At 42.8% G+C, this 13,558-nt stretch overlaps 1 pseudogene; it reads left to right on the forward strand.

Moving 5' to 3' along the window:
- Window positions 1-1,484: 1,484 nt before the first annotated feature.
- LOC144591207 (echinoidin-like) lies at window positions 1,485-11,581 on the forward strand (annotated as a pseudogene).
- Window positions 11,582-13,558: the final 1,977 nt, after the last annotated feature.

The following is a 13,558-nucleotide window of genomic DNA, read 5'->3' on the forward strand; positions in this document are numbered from 1 at the left end:
GTGGATGCAATAGAGGAGGTGAATGTGAACCTCTGTCTCAGCTGTATCGACAGCTGAGGTGCCTGGATGGAGGTGAGGGAGGAGGCATAGGGACAGGTATTACCTCTCTTGCGGTTGCAGGGAATTCATGGGGAGGGGGTGGTGAGGGTGGCAAGGGAGGAGTGAACCAAAGAGTTGCAGAGGGAGCCATCTCTGCAGAAACGATATAGGGGTGAAGATGGGAAGATGTGACTGGTGGAGGGATCATGTTGGAGGTGTCAGAGGAAGGTGTGTTGAATGTGGAGACTGGTAGGGTGAAAGGTGAGGACCAGGGGAACTTTATCCTTGTCCCGTCTGGGGGGAGGGGTGCAAGCGTAGAACAATGGCACGAATGAGAGAATGATAGAATTAGGGAAACCACGTTTACTAAGGGATGTGGACACCTCGGATGACCTAGAATGGAAAGTCTCATCTTGGGAGCAGATATGGTGGTAATATAGATGGATTGGTTAATACATTTGCAGATCACACCAAAATAGGGGGAGTTGCAGCCATGGACAGAGCAGGATTTGGGCATGGAAATGGCAGGTGGCATTTAATCTGGGCAAGTGTCATGTGTTGCACATTGGGAGGTTGAACATAAGGGGAAAGCATCCAGTTAATGAATGACAAGACCCTAAACAACATTGATGAAGAGAGGAATTGGGTTCCACATCTCCCTGAACGTGGGTGGTCGTTGGTCGGCACGTTTCTCGGTGGGGCCGAAGTGTTTGTTTCCATGCCGTATCTCCGAACAAAACTAATCAGTCCCGATCCTAAACATCGCATATCCATGTTTTCCAATTGCTGCCTGACCTGCTGAGTTACTCCAGCACGTTTTGCTCAAGGTTCCAGCATCTGCAGTTCCTCGTGTCTATCTTATGCGCATTGATAGACGTCACTTTGCCAATGAGAAGGCAAGAATACTTTAGTTGTCTCCAGTAATTATGTACCTGTTAATTTGTGGAGGGATTCCCATGACGTTTAGTGGTGTGGGTGATGGGTCAAAAGTACCAAGTGGTATTTAGGGACAGGTTGTTATCAAAGCCTTCCATCACAGTGAGGAGGTGACTGGAGGAGACTCACTGTGATGGATGTTTCTTTTTTGTTTTGTGTTGGTTTTGTGATTGTGTGCGTTATTGCTTTATTTTTATTGCTTCTTATTGTTGGACTGTGCATATGGTTGAAGGTTGCTTCTCCGACTTAAAGGCTATGACTACTGGTGTGCCTCAAGGTGTGGTGCTGGCCCATTGCTGTTTGTCCTCTATATCAATGATTTGGATGAGAACATACATGGCAAGATTAGCAAGTTTGCAGATGATACAGAAGTGGGTGGTAATGCAGATAGTGAAGATGTATGTCAAAAATTGCAGCAGGGTCTTGATTGGTTGGCCAGGTGGTCTGAGGAATGGTTGATGGAATTTAATACAGATAAATGTGAGGTGTTGCATTTTGGGAAGTCTAACATGAGCAGAATCTACACAATCTGGTAGGGCTCTGGAGAGTGTGGTCGAGCAGAGGGATCTAGCAGTGCAGGTACATAGTTCCTTGATGGTGACGTCACAGGTAGAGAGGGTGGTCATGGAGGCTATTGGTGCGTTGGCCTTCATCGGTCAGAGTACTGAGTATAGATGATGGAAGGTCTTGTTGCAGTTATATAAGACATTGTGGAAATTTTTAAGGCCGAGATAGACACATTCTTGATTAGAACGGGTGTCAAGGGTTATTGGGAGAAGGCAGGAAAATGGGATTACAAGGCAGAGATCAGCCATGATTGAATGGCAGAATAGACTCGATGAGCTGAATGGCCTAATTCTACTCCTATAACTTGTGAACTTGTGAACATTGGTGAGGCCACATTTAGAGTATTACTAGACCAAGTGGACCCGTTGGGCCCAAACCTCTCCTGCATTGGTGCAGCACCCTCTCTTCCACCCCTCACCCCTCCAGATGTCCAGAGTCTCTTGCCCAGAGTAGGGGAATCGAGAACCAGAGAACATAGGTTTTAGGTAAATAGGAAAAGATTTTTTAGGAATCTGAGGGGTAATTTTTTTGCATAAATGTGGTGGGTGTATGGAACGAGCTGCCAGTGGAGGTAGTTAAGACAGGGACAGTCATAATGTTTAACAAAAATTAGATACGTACACGGATAGGACATGTTTAGATGGATATGGGCCAAAAGCAGGCAGGTGGGAGTAGTGTAGATGGGACATGTTGGTCGGTGTGGGCACGTTGGGCTGAAGGGCCCGTTTCAACGCTATAAAACTCTATGACCCTATGTGACATTGAAACCACGGAGAATCCAGCTGAAAGGATGTGGGGCACAGCCATTGCGGTAGAAGGCACCAATGAGACTGAGGAAGAATGGTGCTACTTTCTTAGAATGGCCCAGACAGGGAGTGCAGATTCCCAGTGGCTTCATTTGTTGACTACATTAATTACCTGGAGGAGGGAAGGAAATGTACTGTAAGAGCTAATGATACAAAGTAGGTAAAACATAAAGCGCTGGGATAGTATTGGCAATTTTCCAATCAACTGGGACCACTCCTGACTCTAATGATTCCTGAAACATCACTACCTATGCCTCCATAACCTCTAAATCCACCTCTTCCAGAGCCCAAGGATGTAGTCCATTCGGCCCAGGTGACTTATCCACCTTCACGCCTTTCAGCTTCCTAAGCACCTTCTCCCTGGTTTCTTATACTACTGGGTTAGTATTCAAATACACCTTTAATTCGGTATTTACCTCCCTTCTCACACCGGTCCCGATTTTAACCAACCTTACTCTCTTACCCCTTCTTAAACTTTCCATCCCATTAATTTGGGAGACTTTCGTAACATTTCCTGCACTCTTTCCGTTTAACGCCAGGCTTACACTTCCAATTTGCTGACCCCACGCGTCACTGTTTAGTTTCAAGCTCTATCCACAGCCCTAGTCACACGGTTTGCCAGGAGGCTGGTCCCAGTCGGGTTCAAGTGGAGTCCGTCCCGTCCGTACAGTTCCCTCCTTCCCCAATACTGGTGCCAATGTCCCACAAATTCAAACCCACTTCTTTCACACCAGTCTTTGGGCCACGTTTTCAACTCAAGATTTCAATTGTCCAAAAGACCACTTGGTCTGCCTTTAGAATTTGAAGTGATTGGGGAACAAGAGAAAATCCAGAGAAAGAAATGGTCATTTGACCCATCAGTCCCACCACAAAGTGAAAATAGGAGCGAGTGAAGTGGTCTGTGTAAATAATCAGTTATTTATGAAATATTTGCCCGGATATTACATCTTAATTGGCCCCATTGATAATATAAATTGGACTCATATCATAAACAGATACTGGGACAATAAAGCGTTGAAATACAGTGCCACATTCTCCAGTCACACTTGGAGCTCACAAGACATTTCTATGGCTTCCTGTTCATCTTGTGCTAATCTGTCGGTCAGTGATTGGTCAGCAGGAGTTTTATGTAGATTGCTGCAGCCAATTGCATTTGATTCCAATGGTTCCAAAAGCCTCCAAGATGCCAGAACTACAGGTATATAAGATGCAGCAGCATTGGAAACCTCATCCACACAGAGAGCTGGGAGAGAGACAGGTGGGAACGGCAGGAGGACCACAGTCTAGGGTCCTTCCGCTGCTGGACATGGGGGGCAGGGTGTGGTGGAGAGAGACGCCCCTCCAAATAAGGGATATGTATGTAAATGTATGTAAATGTCTAAGTAAATGCCTGTATTGAATATGTAACCTCCGGAAATGTCGGATGGGTTTGTTTAAAAAATGATGTTTTGTAAAGGATATTTATTACTTGAATAAAGTATTTTTTGATATAAAAAAAAGCAGGATATGCCCACCTTCACTCTGAAACTTGACACTAATGATGAATCGTTTTCTTGGGTTTCAGTTTCGAGGAAGAAAACTTGATGCTGGTGTGGGTTTTGGTGCTGACCGCACTGCTTGCCAGTGATGTGACAGGTAAGGTCCATTGATTCCAGGAGCTTTAGAAATAGATTGGTGTGAGGAATGAATGCACTGTGTTGGGACTGTGGATCATGGGAATTTGTAGACATTGGGACTGGTCGGGATGTGGTAGGAAATGGCTCTTGTCTGGGATACTCATCTCACAGCTGCTGAGTTGGAAGGTGAATTGGAGACTCTCCTCCACATCAGGAGACAAAGATTTCTCCACGGTGACGCTTCACAGGAAAACAGTGTTGCAGGAAGAGGGATATGTGACTCTCTGTCAGGAACCCAGGGGATGCAGAGGAGAAGGTTCTGCAGGCACTGGTCCAATGCAACGGGTGCCGTGTACTTGCCCGCTGTGAGGGTGAGGATGGAGGCTTGAGGGAGGATGGCCAGAGTGCTGGCAATGGTGCAGAGGGAGTGAGTCCTGGGGGTGGGGAGTGAAAGAGGATGGAGTTACGAGTGATTTGATAATCAACTGTTTACTGTTGTTTGTCTGCAACTCCATGTTAATCTGCAGATTAACTTTCAGTCTTGCACGTGCAAGGACATCCATGTCCCTTTGATCCTAAATGTTGCCGACCACTTTCCATTTAAAAAATATTCTCCTTTTCTCATTTTTATTACAAAGTTGATGATTTCATATTTTTGCCTCTTTATTCCATCTGCACATTCATTCAGTCTCATTCCCCGTGAGGTCTCTTTGCATCTTCCTCACAACTCCCTCTGCCACCAGCTTTGTGTCAGCAGCTGTCTTGATGCACGTCTCCCAGTACCTTCATCCAAATCACTGATGCTGTTTGTAAACTGATGGGTTTGTCCCTGTGACACACTCCAGGGTATCGGTATCTTCATGGTCACCACTCCCCACACCTTGGGTTGCAGGTCATTAGTCCCTGGGGATTTATTACCATTCAGCACCTTTATTTCTCCAATAGTTGTGTTCAGCTGATGATCATTTCTTTCACCTTCTCCTTCCATCTGCGTCTATTGGCCTCTCTGTTTACTTGACTTTTCCTTTCTTTCCAGGAAGACAGACAAACAAAGTTGTTTAATTTCACTGTCGTTTGCTTATTCCTTAACATAATTTCTCTCTCTCACTCTGCAAGGGGTGTGCAGACATATTTTCCCATTTTCCTCTGTGCAGAAATATTCAGTCAGTTTTTAATTTTCACACAGTATTACTCTCCAACTCTACTTTTCCTCACTAAAACCTTGGTTCAACCTCGGAAAAATATTCATCTTAATACAGTTCACTCTCCCTAGCAATGTATTTGGAAGATTCATCCATTTCTTCAAGTCCTCATCTATTTTTTAAATTAGTGGTTTATAATTTAATTTATACAGATTATTTAACTTATTATCTACTTTAACCCCTAGGTACTTCATGCCTTCTTTTTGCCATTTAAACTGACTTTCTCTTTTACATTGATCATAATTACCTTAAAAAAGAGGCATTATTTCAAGTTTTATCTTTATTAATTTTGTATCCTGATACTTTCCCATATTCTTCCAGTCTGAAATATAATTTTCTTAAGGATTCCAATGGTCTAGTAAGACAAATTAAAACATCATCTGCAAATAAAGTAATTTTGTGATTTTCCTGATTAACTTTAAATCCTTCAATGTCTAAATCTGATCTTATTAGCTCTGCCAGAGGTTCAATGGCCAATACAAATAAAGCTGGTGACAAGGGACATCCCTGTCTACTAGATCTTTCCAAATTAAATGATTGAGAAGATTGGCCATCTGTCACCACTTTGGCTTTAGGTTGTTTATAAAGAGCTTTTACCCAGTTAATGAAACCATTTCCCAATCCGTACTTCTCTAATACTTTCAATAAAAAATCCCATTCTCACCTGTCAAACGCCTTTTCAACATCTAAAGCAACTGCTACGCTCAATTCCTTTCTTTTCTGTGCTAAATGTAAAATATTTATAAATCTTGGTACATTATCAGATATTTTCCTTTTTTTGACAAATCCAGTTTGGTCCTCTTTAACCAGCTTCGGTAAATATTCTGCCAATCTCCTTGCCAAAAGCTTAGCAACTATTTTATAATCTGCATTCAACAATGATATTGGTCTATAAGAAGATGCATTTAAAGGGTCTTTCCCTTTTTTTTGAATTACGGTTATAATTGCCATTGAGAAGGATTCTGGTAATGTAGAAGTTTTTTCCGCTTGATGTATCACTTCCATAAATACTGGTAACAACAAATCTTTAATTTTTTTATAGAACTCAGGCGGGAAACCATCTTCCCCTGGAGATTTATTACTTGGTAAAGAATATAATACTTCCTCCACTTCTCTCAAAGTAAAGGAGGCATTTAGTCCCATCTGCTCCTCGTTAGAGATTGTTGGTAATTGTATCTTGGATAAAAAATTATTTATCTTAATTTCATCCTTTTCAGATTCAGAATGGTACAGATTAGTGTAGAATTGCTTAAATACCTCATTGATTTCTCTAGGTTTATAAGTAATAATGTTTTGATCTGTTCTAATTGAATTTATTGTTCTTAATATTTGTTCTTCTTTCAGTTGCCATGCTAATACCTTGTGCGCTCTTTCTCCTAATTCATAATATCTTTGGTTAGTTCGTAATATTAGTTTTTCTGTTCTGTAAGTATGTAAAGTATTGTATTGAAATTTTTTATTTGCAAGTTGTATTTTTTTCGTATCTGAAGAAGCTTTCTGTAAGTCTTTTTCTAATACGGTGATTTCTTTTTCTAATCTTTCAGATTCCTTCCTATAATCTTTCTTTATCTTAGATGAGTAGCTTATAATTTGGCCTCTCAAATAAGCCTTCATTGCATCCCATACAATAAATTTATCATCAACTGAATTTAAATTTGTTTCCAAAAATAATCCAATTTGTCCTCGAATAAAATCACAAAAGTCTTGCCTTTTCAATAGTAAAGAGTTGAGTCTCCATCTTTACACTGACTGTTCTTTATCTGGCATCGTAATTTTCATTAGTAATGGTGAGTGATCCGATAGCAATCTAGCCTTGTAATCTATTTGTATTATTCTACCCCTTAATTGAGCTGAAATCAAAAATAGATCTATTCTTGAATATGTATCATGTCTATTGGAATAAAAGGAGTAGTCTCTTTCCCTGGGATGGCTTTTCCTCCAAACATCTATTAAATTTAAAATTTCCATTAAATTCAAGGTTGTCTTCGCTGCTCTTGTCCTTGTCGTTGTCCTTGTTGATCTATCCATTACTGGATCTAAACAAAAATTGAAATCTCCCCCTATCAATATATTATCATGTGCTTCCGCCAGATTTAAAAAGGTACCCTGCACAAACTTCTCATCATCTAAATTTTTGTGCATATATATTCATTAAGGTCCACAATTCTGAGAAAATTTGACAATGTACCATTACAAATCTACCTACTGGGTCACTTACAATATTTTGTATCTTAATTGGTAGCGTTTTCTTAAATAGGATAGCAACCCCTCTTGCTTTTGAGTTAAAAGAAGATGCGACCATACTTCCTACCCAATCTCTCTTTAACTTTTGATGTTCTTTTTCCGTTAGATGTGTTTCTTGCAAGAAAGCTATATCTACTTCCAATTTTTTCATCTGTGTTAAAATTCTCTTCCTTTTTATCGGTCCATTTAACCCATTCACATTATAGCTTAAAAAATTTAATTTGTTATCCATTCATTCCTTTTTTTTTTTTTTTCCTTCTTCCTTACCTTGATACCTCTTCCAGTATTTACATTGCGCCGTATTTCAGTGTGCTCCCCTCCATAGTCCAGGTATAAAAACAGAAAAGGAAAAAGAGAGATAGAGAAATAAACCCTCCCTCTAATGTTGTTAATAAATAGATTAGCAACATTACCCCCCTCTATTATACGAGGTGTGGTCCGCACCACACTTGTGCCCATGATTATGGTGGAGCATCCACATTCTCCAACCCCCCCCCCCCCGATGTATCAAGTACTTCTAAAAATTAACAATCCTTAATACAATTAATCCCCTCTATAGTATACAGATCTTATTAATAATCATTCATTCATGAGTCTTCTTAAGCATTTCTCGATGGCAATTCTTCCGCATACTCTTCTGCTTTGACAAAGTCTTTAAAAAAATTATTTTCTTCAGTGTTGATCATAATCTTCAAAGTAGCCGGATACAGTAAAATAAACCTATGGCCCTTCTTCCATAGAATATATTTTGCCTTATTTAATTCTTTTTTTCTGCTCAACAAGACATTACTGATGTCTGGGTAAAAGATTATTTTAGTACCTTCATGTTCTATTGGTTTTCCCTCTCTTATATTATTCCCGACTGTTTTGAAAACCAATTCTCGATCTTGGTATCTTAAAAATGTAATCAACACAGATCTTGGCTTTTGATTAGCCGAGGGTTTCGGTCTTAGAGCCCTATGTGCTCTTTCTATTTCCATCCGACCTTGTTTGTCTATTCCCAGAGTAGTCACTATCCAATCTTGAAAAAAGTTAATTGGGTCTTCCCCCTCCACTCCCTCTGGCAAACCAACAATTTTAACATTATTTCTCCTGCTATAGTTTTCCAAGGCATCCAACTTCTCCGCCGTCTTTTTGCTTTCAATTGCTGCAGCAGTAATACTGTCTTCATTTTTTTCCACTCTAGATTTTAACATTTCATTTTCCATTTGTATATTATCCACTTTATTTGTCACTGTTTGAAAATTCTCCTCCATTTTTTCAAAGTCTTATGCAATTTCTTGTTATCTCTCCTCATTAATTTGTTATCTCCTTCAATTTTCTTAAGCCTGTTAATAATTTCTTGAAACATCGTTTTCATATTAGTCTCTGTATCTTCTTGATTTTCTTCTTCCTCATTTCCACTTCCACTGCTAGTGGGGCCTCCCGTTACCTCATCATCACTCGTGTCCGAAAGTCCAGACTCGACTTCAGCAGCCTCTCGGCAAACAGTGGGCCTTTTTGGTAACTCACGGTGACCCCCTCGTATTTTGCCCCAAGTCAAAGAGCGCTTGCTGGGAGTAGCCGACTCCAGCTTCGTACCGGAGCCCTCCCCAGACTCACCGCCTGCCGAGGGGTCACCAAATCCAGTCCCCTGCTCCAACAGAGCTGTGGGCCTACCTTCGATTTTTTTTCTTGATTCCTTTGTTGGATTTCCTTGCTTCTGTGGCCGTTGTACTCCTCTTTTTTCTTTCTTGGAAGGCATCCGTACGTTCTGTATACTTTCTGTATACTTTCTGATTTAATTTAAAGTACTTGATTTCCTTTAGTTCATCTTTTTTTAGCAGTTTAGGGCTTTGTTTTCGGGAGTGCTGAAAAGTTATGCCTACTCAGCCAAGCATTGGACACGCCCCCCCCTATATAATCATGGTTATGCTGTGTTTCCATTTTATGAACTAAGTTCATTTCACTCCTCTGACTTTATCCCATCATTTACTGTCCTGGCCACCCCTCTTTTTTTCATTTTGCCGATCCCCATGCCAGTTTAAAGGTCGCATTTAATTCCAAATTCATCACTTTGCAACCACATGAAAACCATTGACGTGTTTGTGATGCAAATGTGTCCGAGGAAGGTGGACTGAGGGAGGGGATCAGGGGGAGGGGAGATGAGGAAAGAAGTGTGCACATGGTGTTATGTCAGTGCACACACTGAGTGTATCAGTAGGTGGTCAAAGTGATTTTAATTCCATGTGGTGCGTATGTGTGTGTGCATGTGGCATGTGACCAGTGGGAGGGTCATGAAGGTAAAAATCTAATTTTACTCAAGTGACAGAATTCTCGCGTTGTTGTGGAACAGAGAAACGTTAATGCACAACAACACAGCTCTGTGAGAGTCGTGCTACAGGTGGTGAAGGTGTTTGGCACGCTTGCCCTCATCGAAGATTAAAGGAGTTGTCATCCATGTTACAGCTGTACGGGATGTTGGTGAGACCCCACTAGGAAATTGTGTTACCAGATCTGGTGGGCTTGAGTTATAAAGTGGGGGTGGTTAAAAATTAATAAGGTGCAGCAATCGAACATAGATATCACAGTGTAGGGGAGAAAAAACTGGAGGGCATGTTATTCCCCATGAGGGTGGCAGAGGAAGTGGTACAGGCAGGTACATTTACAATGTTTTAGAGACATTTTGACAGATTTATGTATAGGAAAGGATGAGAGGATAGAGGCCAAATGCAGACAAATGGGACTCGCTGACAAAGCCCCATTGGTCGGTGAGTTGGTTGAAATCTGAATTCTCTTTAACTGACAGAAACAACCGATACTTTGGGACTGCAGGAGACTCAGCAAGACCTTGAAATGCGCCACATAGTGAAAGGGCAGTGTGATGAAAACTGGTTTTATTTTCCTGCCTTAAGATCCTGTTACCGTTTTTTTCTGTGACAAAAGGACCTGGTCAGAAGCTGAGGTAAGTCCCTGAAACCAGTGGTTGTTCTGGGAGGCCTGGGGAACATTGCCCTCTGCTGGTTCATTCCCATGAACTCACAGCACAGCCTGTCGTTGAATTGCCTGCGATGAGCCCCTGTGTTCCAGGGTGCGCTTCGCTGCAGCCGTGGGCTCCGGTTTCCATCGCTCGGACCAGTGGGTGAAATATTGGGATTTGGGGGAAGCTCCACATCCAGGGAATAAAGTTCCCCAATTTTCAACGTCACTTCGAATGATTTATTTGGAGGTTTGTGAGAGGATGGAACACACTGATTCATTACAACAGATAAACTATATTGTTTGTTTACAGGCGTTCTACAATCACCAACCACATTACGGGCATCTGGCTACTGTGACCTCGAGCGAACACAACACATTCATCGCCAACGTGATTGGTGCAGTGAGGAATGATAGTCCTGAAGCTTGGATTGGCCTAAATGACAGATGCCAGGTACAGTTAACGATGACACGTCAGCATTATAAAGGGGTCAATACTGTATCAATGTATCAATATAAAATATGCACTGACAAAACAGGAGAAAATGGCAGCAGGAGTAGGCCACTCGGCCCCTCAAGCCTGCCCCGCCCTTCAATACGATCATGCCTGACCAGTGCCGGCCTCAACATTTCCCTTCATTCTGCCCGATCCTCTCCGCAGTCGGGTTCCAGTTAATCCGTCTCCTGAAACTGAATTAGTTTTGGTCCCAAAATGTGGAAAGGACACGGGGCGAGGCTGGTGTGCAGAGCGATGTCACAGAGCAGCTGAGAAGGAATCTGACAATGAGAATTTACAGATTTGGGGAAATTAAATTGAAATAACTCACATGAGTTCTCTAAAGCCCAATTCACTGGATGTTTTCAAAAGAGAGTTAGATCTTGGGGCTAAAGGGATCAAGGGATATGGGGAAAAAGCAGGAATGGGGTATTGATTTTAGATGATCAGCCATATGTTCCTAAAGCTGAAGAAAAGACAGTATAAGGGAAATCCATACAATTATATTATCAGGAACCTTTGTAATAAAAGCTTAATGGCTCAGGTACAGCTCCTCCCTGCACTGTTACTCAGCATTCCAATGGGAATGACCGTTGTTTTATACACAGGAAGGGACTTTCACATGGATCGAAGGATCTTCACCGAGTTACCGGCACTGGCTCTCAGGTGAACCTAATCATTCAGGCGACGAAGATTGTGTGGAAAGAAACTTTCGTGGTAAGTGTAACAATAACAGAAATGTTGTTGTGTTGGAAGTTGATTCCAGACACAGTATTGAACAGGAAGTGACCTCAACAGACCTGCTGTTACACAGAGGGAGGGAACCAACACCGTGGGTCCTGTGCTCTGCAGAACTGGACTGACTGCCCAGCAGTGAGAGGAGGATGTATGGGATGTAATGCAGGAGTCAGGGGAACAGACACCGAGTGTAACTGTGCAGGAGGAATGTACAAGGGGGCAACACTGGAGTTAGAGGAAGGTACAGTGTGACACGGCACATAAAGAAAGAACTGAACACAGACAGGAAGTGAAAGGAATGTCCTGAGATTCATTTTTAAATGAATTAAACACAGAAACAATATGCTCAACCTCTGTGTATCCTGGTTAGAGTGGACATGCTGTCGTGTGAACCGTTCCATGTCACTGTTTGACAACAAACTGAGAGGCAGTGGAGCAGTGAACTATCACAAAACAGAGCGGCAGTGAGGATCCAACAGGCTGAGGCTTGTTCTCCACAAGAAAGAAGATTGAGGGGGGACCAGGCAGGGGCCAATCTCACTGTGAAGGATTTGTAGGGGGATGTCGAGAGGATGTTTCCTCGAGTGTGAAACCAGATTTCCTGGTCATAAATGTAAAATAGCCACCGATAAATCAATAGACAATAGGTGCAGGAGATGGCCATTCGGCCCTTCGAGCCAGCACCGCCATTCAATGTGATCATGGCTGATCATTCTCAATCAGTACCCCGTTCCTGCCTTCTCCCCATACACCCTGACTCCGCTATAATAATAATAATAATAAGCATTTATTTTATATAGCGCCTTATCAGGTGCTCAAAGCGCTTTACATAAACAATCAAACATAAAAACAAACAGACAAACTATCCTAACGGAGAAGCGGCGAATAAACAACGCCAGCGTCCTCTCACGTCAGGGTCCGGCAGTAGAGAACAAAAAGCACAGAACACACAGATACAATTTTTACACAATTTTTACACAAACAGCCATCACAGTGATTGCTCTAGGCACACCCTCACTGTGATGGAAGGCAAAGTCTTATCTCCTCCTGATTTATTCTCCCGTGGTGCCACGAGGTGATCGAGGCTCCCAACTTTTTGAAGCCCCCACCGGGCGATGGAAAGTCCCAGGGCCGAGCCGAGCAGGCCGATGAAAGTCTTGAGCCCCCACCGGGCGATGGAAAGTGCTGCGGCCGAGCCACGCAGGGCGATGAAGGGCCTGCGAGCGGGTCGATCATACCTCGCACTTCGGGGCGGTTGAAGCTGCTACGGCTGGAGCTCCCGAAAGCAGGTCGCCAGCCAGGGACCTGCGAACTCCCGATGTTGCGGTCTGCAGGGCCCACGGCCGAAGCCTCCGAGATGGTAAGTCCAGGCCCTGCGACCGGAGTCTTCAAGGTCGATCCCAGCTGGAGGCCGCCGACTCCACGATGTTAGGCCGTAGCGCGAACGGAGATACGACACGGTAAAGGTCGCATCTCCGTTGAGGAGGAGATTTGAAAAAAGGTTTCCCCCAACCCCCCCACCACCCCCCCACATACACAGAGTTAAAAATAAAACAAAACGTACATTAAACGATGACAATAGACAAAAAAAAAAAAAAAGACAGAGAGACTGCCGGTGAGCCGCAGCTGCAGAACACAGCCACGCCCCCTAGTTCTTAAGAGCTTAAGAGCTCTATCCTTAAGAGCTCTATCTAGCTCTCTCTTGAAAGCATTCAGAGAAATTGCCTCCACTGCCTTCTGAGGCAGAGAATTCCACAGATTCACAACTCTCTGACTGAAAAAGGTTTTCGTCATCTCCGTTCTAAATGGCCTACCCCTTATTCTTAAACTGTTTTAAAATCAAAGAGAGAAGAGAGAAAATCATCTTGACGTGGGCGTTAAGGGCAGGTGGAGCTCAGGAGCACGTAATCGAGGCAGAGAGCACAGATGTACTTAAGGGAGAGGTAGATGGAGAAA

Source organism: Rhinoraja longicauda, unplaced genomic scaffold (assembly GCF_053455715.1).
Source record: "Rhinoraja longicauda isolate Sanriku21f unplaced genomic scaffold, sRhiLon1.1 Scf000689, whole genome shotgun sequence".
NCBI classification, from domain to species: Eukaryota; Metazoa; Chordata; class Chondrichthyes; order Rajiformes; family Arhynchobatidae; genus Rhinoraja; species Rhinoraja longicauda.